Raw genomic sequence first — 9,410 nt, 5'->3', positions numbered from 1 at the left:
GTCATTTAAATAAATATTTTTATCAATATCAAATTTTAATTAGGGATTACTTTTGAAACTAAATTCAAATGATTAAGATCTTGATTTAAATATGATCTACTCTGAAAATAATTTATTTGGATAAATACTTATTTAATTTTATTAAATCAAGAAGTTCGGGATTAAACGGTTGATAATTCGCATGGGATCTTGTTTTAATTTAGCCAATTTATTGAATTGAGCCATAATTGAAATTAATTAGGCCACAATTGCAAGGCAATTGACTAACTAATTCTCAATTGGCCAAGATTGGATGAAATGGGTCAAGTCTCATGTTAGGTTGGCTATTTTGTAAAGTAATAATTCCAGTCCTAATTTATTCTAACCTACCCAGGCCCAATACTAAGTCACCAGCCCTTGTTCTTTTTTTTTTCAACACATCTTAACCCGGCCCACTTCCTAAACACGCTCAGCCCAATTTCCCCCTTTAGCTTAATTAACCCGACATCTCACCCCAACAATTTCGGCCCAAGATAATAACAATATACAAGAACGCTCCAGCCCACCTTCCAAACATCATGACCCGGTCCAATCCTCCTAATCTCTTCTCCTAACCTAGCAAACAATAACAAACACGCTTCTGGCTTCTAAATCGCGAACAGTCGAACCCAGCTCCCCCAAAATCGACCCAGCACTCAACTAATATCAGCAAAGACGTAACCCGATTCTCACAACCAACAGCCCATAACCAATCCATTTGTATCCTTCTTCACGCGCCTCACGCGATAGTACAACAAGGAAGAACCTCGAAGCTTCTAGCAAAATAGCCTAAGTGTCGTGTCCAATGGTTCAATTTCATAAATTTTGGGATAACTCGTACGGATTCGTATATATTTGGTAAATTTTCATTGGTTTTTGGGTACATTTTTGTCTTCCCCGCATTTGATTGGTCCACTGGTTTCGGATTTGTGGAAGAAAATCCAAATTGGTTACGATCCAGGGATCCTAGGGGTTTTGAACTTTGAATTCCCTCTGAAAAAATCCCTAAGATACCCCTCAATTTTCGTCTTCTATATAAGAACAGATTAGGTCACAGCTTTAGGGGTTGGATTTTTGAGGCTCTGGCTTGGGGGGGTCTTTTTTGAGAACTAGGATTCAAAAATCATGGGTTGGAAATTCTGAGAAGGTCTTTCTCTTCTTTCAGAGGTTAGGCTCAAAAAGTAGGGAGATTGAAAAATTTATGAAAATCACAGGTTGGAAAATTGAGAGGCAGAAAGAGGGGGTTCAAAATTTTCCAAGGAAGTTAGGTAGGAGAAAATTTCTTTTGGGTCAAGAAGAAAGGGTTTTGGGAAAGAGCTATTTGATTTTCAGGAAAATAGTAGTTTTTTTCGACAAAGATCTAAGAAAGGTAGTTGTCTAGTCGAGGCTTTCGCATCGATACTGATTTTCTCAGTAGTGGTGAAGTCCAAAGGAGCTCGAAGTTTCGTTTTGCTGCCCCGAAGGAGGTAAACACACGCTCGTCCCTTTAATTTTGTTGTTTCCTGCTTCATTCCTCTTTCTTCGTAGAAGTAGTTATCTGTTTGTCTTGAATGAGGATGGGTCATCTGTTGCAAAGGCCTTGAAGGCCGTAGGTTTTTGGTGAAAGCTATGTTAGTTGTATTATCTGGTTGTGAGAATTTTTCGCCTTAGCTGCTGCTCTTTGTCATCTCCATCTGGCTTTGTAATCTATTGCTTATTTTGATATTGTTGATTGGCTTAGCCCTGATTTTTATTAAGAGTAATAATGATTTTTTGGGTCATTGGTTCGTCGTCTAAAGTTTGCACCTTTGGTGTTCGTTCTATTATTTACTTAAATATCATGGGGTTTCATTCTTTAATGCTATAGTCTAGTTGGGGGATTCATCAGTGAGACTACTTCTTAAACTCTGTGGGCTTCTCATATGCCAAAAGTACAATGAATGAGGTCCAAAATATGCTAGAAAATCCTAGGATTCCTTAACAACTATTTTATTTGAGTGTTTCGAAGCGGGGAGGAGGATTGAAATAATCTGTCATTTTGATCGTTGTCACTGTTTGTCGTTACCGTAACTGTTGAATCGGTAATGTTCCATCCTTTAGTTTCCATCTTCCTTAATTCTTTCTTTTTGTTATGTCATAGTTGTAGAAATTTTCGTGTAGCTCTGTTTGTTGGACTGTTTTTTGCAGAAGCCTTAGAAGGCTATAGGATTTTCAATCGACTGTTTGATCGAGAAGTCATCCTTATTGGTTTGTTTTTGTTTTGTCGAAGAAGATTTGATTTGCTGGTTGTTCTGTTATATTGATTTTTTTACTACCTCATCCGTATAAATTAGCATTTCATTTTGAAAAGCCTATTTTTCCTGAGATTATATGTTTACTTTGTTCAGCTTGAATGTAAGTTGTTAATTTCCTTTTGCGCTACTTTTGTTCGAATTCAATACAACTTTGTGTAATCCTATGCTAGCTTATTATTGCCTGTAGTTGTCCTTTTGATTTTCATGTCATTACTCAAGATGGCATTTCTATTCTGTGGGTATTTTTTTTGCCTAGGTTGACTCGTATTTAAAATCTGAAATATTGTATGTGATCAATGTTTTCTTTTCTTCGCGATCGATTATTTTCTTACATAGTTCCTCCTTTCTTCTAGTCAAATGTCTATCATCTCAACCTTTCTTATAACTGGTTATCTTCTCTTTATTTTGACGTTATGCATTAGTCTCTTTTTCTCCTATATCCAAAATACTCTCTCATGAAGTTTGAAGTGTTCACTGTTAAGGTATAGAATTTTAAAACTAAAAACGTTTTCTTTCATGAAGATTCAAAGGCTCCATATGTGTATGAGCATGTTAAAATATGTGTGTGTGTGTGTGTGTGTGTGCGTGTGATGGCATCGCATTCTGCAATTTGCGTTGCGTCTTGAATTGTGTTAATGAAGGATGGTCACTGCCTCTATTTTAGGCACCTGTTTGTGCTTAAGAATGTCTTTGAGATCATATTTTAGGTGTTGATTAATTCTTCGTTGTGATTGAGTGCCATTAGATGTAGAATGTGTGATTTCTCTGAGGAAATTTTATGTTAAAATCTTAGTCTAAGTGTAGATATTTTCCAAGAACGAGCCTTTGTTTGGACTAAGAGTTTTCACTGTTTATTGTCTTTCCATTGGTCTTCTCAAATGGGGGCTCGTCTTATCCCTACGTGCATAAACAACTATTCCAAATTCATCGTGAAGGTGTCATATGCTTTGCCTTTATGTTTTTTTTGGATCTATTTTGCCATTTTCGAAAACAATGTCCTAACTGCCTAGTTAAGGTCCATGTCATGTTGTTCTTTAGTTAGTTCTTTAGTTAATCAGGTATTAGTTATCTTTCTATTTTCTTCCTTCTTTGTTTAATCGCATACCAACCTTTGTTAATTTGCCTGGTTTGTTGATTATTTAAGATCTGTACGTTGCCCTTTTTAGTTAAACCCTCAATAGTTTCCTTTTAATTTTTTCCTCTCTTTGATTGATCATGTGTTAGTAGGCTTCCTTAGCTTTATTTTACTTTCTTCCCTTTTTCTTTCTTTGCTTGATTATATACTAATGTGTTTTATTTTCCCTCCTTTGCATGGAAATCATTTGATTCCTACACAAACTCTTCCCTTTGTGCATATTCATCATGGGCCACTAAGGCCTACTATGTCTATTGAGTCAAGCTCGAAAGAGAATCCACCGCATGGCATACGGACGCGAGGAGTCAAAAGGAGGGAAATGGATTAAAATCCCATCTTGGAAGCGGCAAAGGAAATTTGAAAGTCTCATTTTTTTTATTTACTTATTCATTGTTGCCTTCATTTGTCTATTTTTATCCATTCAGTTTATTTCTTTATTCATTCATTTGGGCCACGAAGCCAAAATTGTATATAATACAGGTGGAGCCAGATTCAAGCCAAATGCTTGAAAACTAGAATCGGACAGGTGAAATGGGTAGAAGGCCCAATTAGACTAGGACAGGTTTTGTTGGTTTGGACCAATGGCTCAAATCCCTTACTTCCTCCCCTTCTCCCTGTACTTTATGTTTGTTTTCCTTATGTGCTTTGCGAACCTAGTTAAATCCTTAGTCGAGTCGATAATAAACTAATTTTGCATAAACATCAAAATATTTCTTAAATCGCTTTCTTTTCAAAAAAGTCAATTTTTCCTTTTTCAAAGTTAGTCAAAGACGTTTTCAAACAGTCCGGATAACCTCAAGTTAGCGGACGTTTTAGGTGCCTAACACCTTCCTAAAACGTTAATAGGAACCGCTATCTAGAATCTCTAACTTAAAATGATTTTCCTGTTTTGAATCGTTTTGAAGTAAGTCTCTAAAGGTTTCTTAATTCTTTTTCAAAATTAAGTGGCGACTCTCACAAGTCAAAATTTTTGCGAAACAGGCGCAAGTACCAGCTTTCGCATAGCGACTCACTTCTTCATTGGAGGATATATACTTGAGTTTGGGAGGACATATCAAGCCGAAGTCTCCTTGAATGGATAGTTGTTTTCTTTGTCATAGTTTTTCATTTTCAGTTTTTTAAAACTTCTTGTTTAGATTTTATGTCTTTTAGTTTTCAGGTGTCAGTTAGTAGGTTTTATTTTAGGAGTTGGGTCAGTTATTTTATCGTATTTATATTATGGAATGTAATGAAGTTGACTGTTTATTTCTATGTATATTGCATATATTTTACTTCATTTACTTTATTTATTTTCTTCAATAAAGAAAAAAAAGAGACAAAATAATCATTTTATTAAATTCTTCCCAAACTACGCAAGATCTGATTCATGTCTTAGCATGATACGTAGGCAACCCTCCAAAGGGTTCGATCATAACTTTTGAAAAAGTATGCCTAGAAAAGCCGGGATGAAACACAAAGCCTTCTATGATAGGTTAGAAAATGCATATAGAAGCATGACATATAACGTGGCATTATAATGTGTTAAATATATAACACTCACCCATTTGTTACTTGGTCACAGAAAGATAAAGTAATTGATGGTTGGTTTGTGGTTTAAACTGGCATCACATCCATATAACACCAGATACAAGGGTAAAAAAAAATGACCCGCGGAGAGGTATAGGGTCTGACAGTGAAGAAGAGCAAAATCAGTTGATTTCGCAGGAAGTAGCAGCAATGGAAGAAATAAAGTCATTGAAACAACAGATGGTGGAGATGTACCAAGCTTGGTTGAATAGACAAGCCTCGCCTTCTTCAATCCCTGGACTTTCGACTTCGAATGATCCAAATTCTGACCCAGCTCAAACTAGTAATCCATTTTACCCACCAAGATTTGGCCCCTTTGCTAATATGTCTAGCGTTGCTGGTACTTCTACCATGCACCCACCAAATCCGTCTGTCACAAATAACCCACTTTTTACTTCTGTAGCACCAGCTACTGCAGGACTCAACCGACAATACCGAAGAATATGGGGAAACCAAGTCATGATATGTTGTATCCTCCTGAAATAACTTTCTAATCCAAAAATCCACATTATCATGTTCATCAACATGATACTCCTATCGTAATTGAGAAAATTGCTAAGAATGAGGAACAAGAGGAGATGGCTAGAAAAGTTAGAAGCTTGGAGCAGAGTATGAGAAATATGCAAGGATTAGGTGGACCAAAAAGTGTTTCATACAAGGATTTGTGTATGTTTCCTGATGTCCATTTGCCGATAGGGTTCAAAATACCAAAGTTTGAAAAATACGAAGGACACGGCGATCCTGTATCTCATTTGAAAAAGTTTTACAATCAATTAAGGGGAGCAGGAGGAAAAAAAGAATTATTGATGGCTTACTTTGGAGAAAGCCTTACAAGGATAGCTTCTGAATGGTTCATTGACCCAGACATTTCCCGTTGGCACGTATGGGATGACATGGCTCGGGATTTCATTCAACAATTTCAATATAACATTGAGATAGTGCCAGATCGCATTACGCTTGCCAACATAAGAAAAAAATGACTGAAAGTTTCCTAGAATATGCTAACAGATGGAGAGAGCAGGCTTTAAGAGTTAGACCATCGATAAAGGAATTTGAAATGATTGATATCTTTTTGCAATAACAAAAACCAGATTATTTCCATCACTTACTTTCTACAATTGGAAGCACATTTGCTGAAGTTATTAAAGTTGGAAAAATGGTAGAGAATGGAATAAAATCAAGAAATATCATCAGCAAGGCCGCTTTGAAAGAAACAACACAGGCCATTCAAAGTGGTGCACGAAGTTTCGGGAGAAAGAAAAGAAAAAAGGCTGTAGCAACTGTCGTGATAGGTTCACGACCAAATTGGAGAGGTGTGCGCCAAACATATGCAAAAAATCCATTATATTTCATTCCATCCCCCCAATATCCTATTTACAATGCATAACCATATGCTTGGGCTCCTTCTTACCCGCAATGGCGTGCACCAGCAATCCAAAATCATCCACCGGCCCCGCAAGTTCAAAGAGGCCCTCCGAGGTCTAATTTTTGGCCTAGACCAGAATTCAAAAAATATAATATGGGCACAGATAATTTCACTCCTATTGGAATATCTTACACTAATTTATTTCATAGGTTGAGAAAAATGAATGTCTTAAACCAAATTGAGAGAAGGATTCCAAATCCTCTTCCGAAGAATTTGGATTATTCCAAAAGATGTGAATACTATTTCGATGCCCTAGGGCATGACATAGAGAAATGTTGGTATTTGAAAAGATCCATTCAAGAGCTGATTGACACCCAACAAATTATGGTACAAAGTCCAGACGCTTCAAATATAAATCAAAATCTGCTGCTAGATCATAATGAAACAAACATGCTCGAAGTGATACCCAGTGGTGAAGATGCTGCAGTATCCTATAATCCGATCATTAAGATTAAAACTGGTTTGAAAAAATTAGAAAATATTATAGATTTGATAAAAGAAAAATCTGCTGAAGCGGAGGTGATGATAACAAAACCCGAATCATCAAATGTTCCCTTGGTGGTAGGGAAAAAAATCTCAGAAAATGTTAGGTCAAGTCAAGTAAAGCTGAAACTCATTGTTCCTGGAAGAACCCCTAAGCCTCTCTTAATCATAAAAGGAGCTCCCGTATCTCCCATTGTTATTAAACCAGTGTCACAGTTGCCTATGGTTAATACTAAGGTAGTTTCTTGGAACTATGATTATGTTGTGGTGATGCACAAGGGGAAGAAAGTTATTGAAGATGTGGACGAAGTAGGGGGATTAACTCGATCTGGAAGATGTTATGCCCCAGTAGAGTTAAGAGAGAATAAACAAGGCAAAGAAGAACGAATGATGGTCAAAAAGACTATTACCGATGAAGAAGCTGAAGAATTCTTAAAGAAAATGAAATTGCCAGAATATTCTGTTGTAGAACAGTTGAAGAAGACACTAGCACAAATTTCTTTGTTGTCTTTATTAGTACATTCAAAAGAACACCACAAGGCTATAATGAAGATTCTTAACGAAGCATGTGTTCCCAATGAGATTAAAGTGAATCAGCTGGAAAAAGTTGTTGAAAAAATCCTTGAAGCAAATAAGATTACTTTCTCAGATGATGAATTGCCTGTAGAAGGTACTGGATATAATAAGGGTCTCTACATTACTGTGAAATGTAAGCATTTCATCATCACTCGAGTGTTAATTGATGAAGGATCAGGCGCTAACATTTGCCCTATGTCAACTTTACAAAAGTTGAATGTTAATGTAGAAAGAATCCGACGTAACAATGTATGCATCAAAGGTTTTGACGGATCAAAAACTGATACCATTGGTGAAATAGAATTCATATTGACAATCGAAATTGTGGATTTTGCTATGGATTTCCAAGTGATGAGCATTGATGCTTTATATAATAGGTTATTAGGAAGGCCATGGATTCATAGGGCTAAAGTAGTCACATCAACGTTGCATCAAATGGTCAAATTTGAACGTGACAGGCAAGAGATAGTTGTTCATGGTGAAGGAGACTTATCCATGTATAAAGACTACTACATTTTCTCCATCGAAGCAGATACTGCAAACGGAGTATTGATTTATCAAACTTCTGAGGTAGAGGTTGTTGAGCATATCCTCGTGGGGAATCTCATCAAAAGACCACAATTATCCTTTGGATATGTCATGGTAGTGAATGAAATGTTGAAGCATGGTTTCGAATCGGGGAAAGGTCTAGGGATGTTTTTACAAGGCAGGGTTCATCCAGTAAACCTCCATGAGAACCTTGGTACTTTTGGTTTAGGATACGTGCCCACTACTGAAGATATAAAGAAGGCTAAAAAGCATAAGAAAGAGTCATGGGCATTATCAAGCCGATATCTCCACTTCATGAATCCTTTATCAAGGTGAATGTTATTAGGTCCTCTATGCTACCTGCTGCAGAGACAGCGAATAATGATGATACAGAGTTGATTGGTCTTTTTCAGAATATGTTCATTGAAGCTAATATGGTTGAAATTAGGGAAGGTACCAGCAATGCAGATATGCAGTTTATCAGCCCTGATGTCCAGCTTAATAATTGAGAGGCCACTCCTCTCCCTACTATGAAGGAGTCTTGATAGTTTGTTTGTTTTTCTTTCAAGTCATAGTAGTTTGTTTGTTAATCCTTCTGTAATTTGAATCGTTCTAGTATTGTAATTCAGATCTTTTAACTTGGTATTTTAGGTTAAAACTCTTTCTAGCTTTGTTTTTAATAAAACTGCAGTCTCCCTTTATTTTATTTTGAGTCTGATAGTTATTCATTTATTTATTTTCTATCATACAGTTCTTTCTATGCTGATTCTAATGATATGACATGCATGTAGAATTGTCAACAAGATTTAAAAATCCAATCTAATTATGAAATAGTGAATAAAGATGTTGAATATGATGAAGAAGAAGCATTTGAGGATATAAACAAAGATTTCAAACAATTTGAGAGCAAGTCAAACCCCAATCTGGAAGAAACTGAAGTGATCAATTTAGGAGATCATGAAAATATTAGGGAGACTAAGATAAGTGTACATGCTCAACCATAACAAAAGAAAGCTATAATTAAAGCTTTACTTGAGTATAAAGACATCTTTGCGTGGTCTTATGATGATATGCCCAGTTTGAGCACCAATTTGGTAGTTCACAAGTTACCAATTGATCCTGCTTTTCCTCCTATCAAGCAAAAGCTAAGAAAGCTCAAAACTGACATGAGTATAAAAATCAAAGAGGAAATCACGAAGCAACTTGAGGCTAAAGTCATTCGAGTGGCCCAATATCCTACTTGGTTGACAAATATTGTCCCTGTTCCAAAGAAGGTCAGCAAAGTTCGAATGTGTGTTGATTATCATGATTTAAATAAAGTAAGTCCGAAAGATAATTTCCACTTCCCAATATTCATATTTTATTGGATAATTGTTCTAAACATGATCTTGCATCTTTTGTGGAT

Source organism: Capsicum annuum, chromosome 11 (genome assembly GCF_002878395.1).
Source record: "Capsicum annuum cultivar UCD-10X-F1 chromosome 11, UCD10Xv1.1, whole genome shotgun sequence".
In the NCBI taxonomy this organism is placed as follows: domain Eukaryota; kingdom Viridiplantae; phylum Streptophyta; class Magnoliopsida; order Solanales; family Solanaceae; genus Capsicum; species Capsicum annuum.
The sequence above is the reverse complement of the archived record's forward strand: the minus strand, read 5'-3'. Positions refer to the sequence as shown.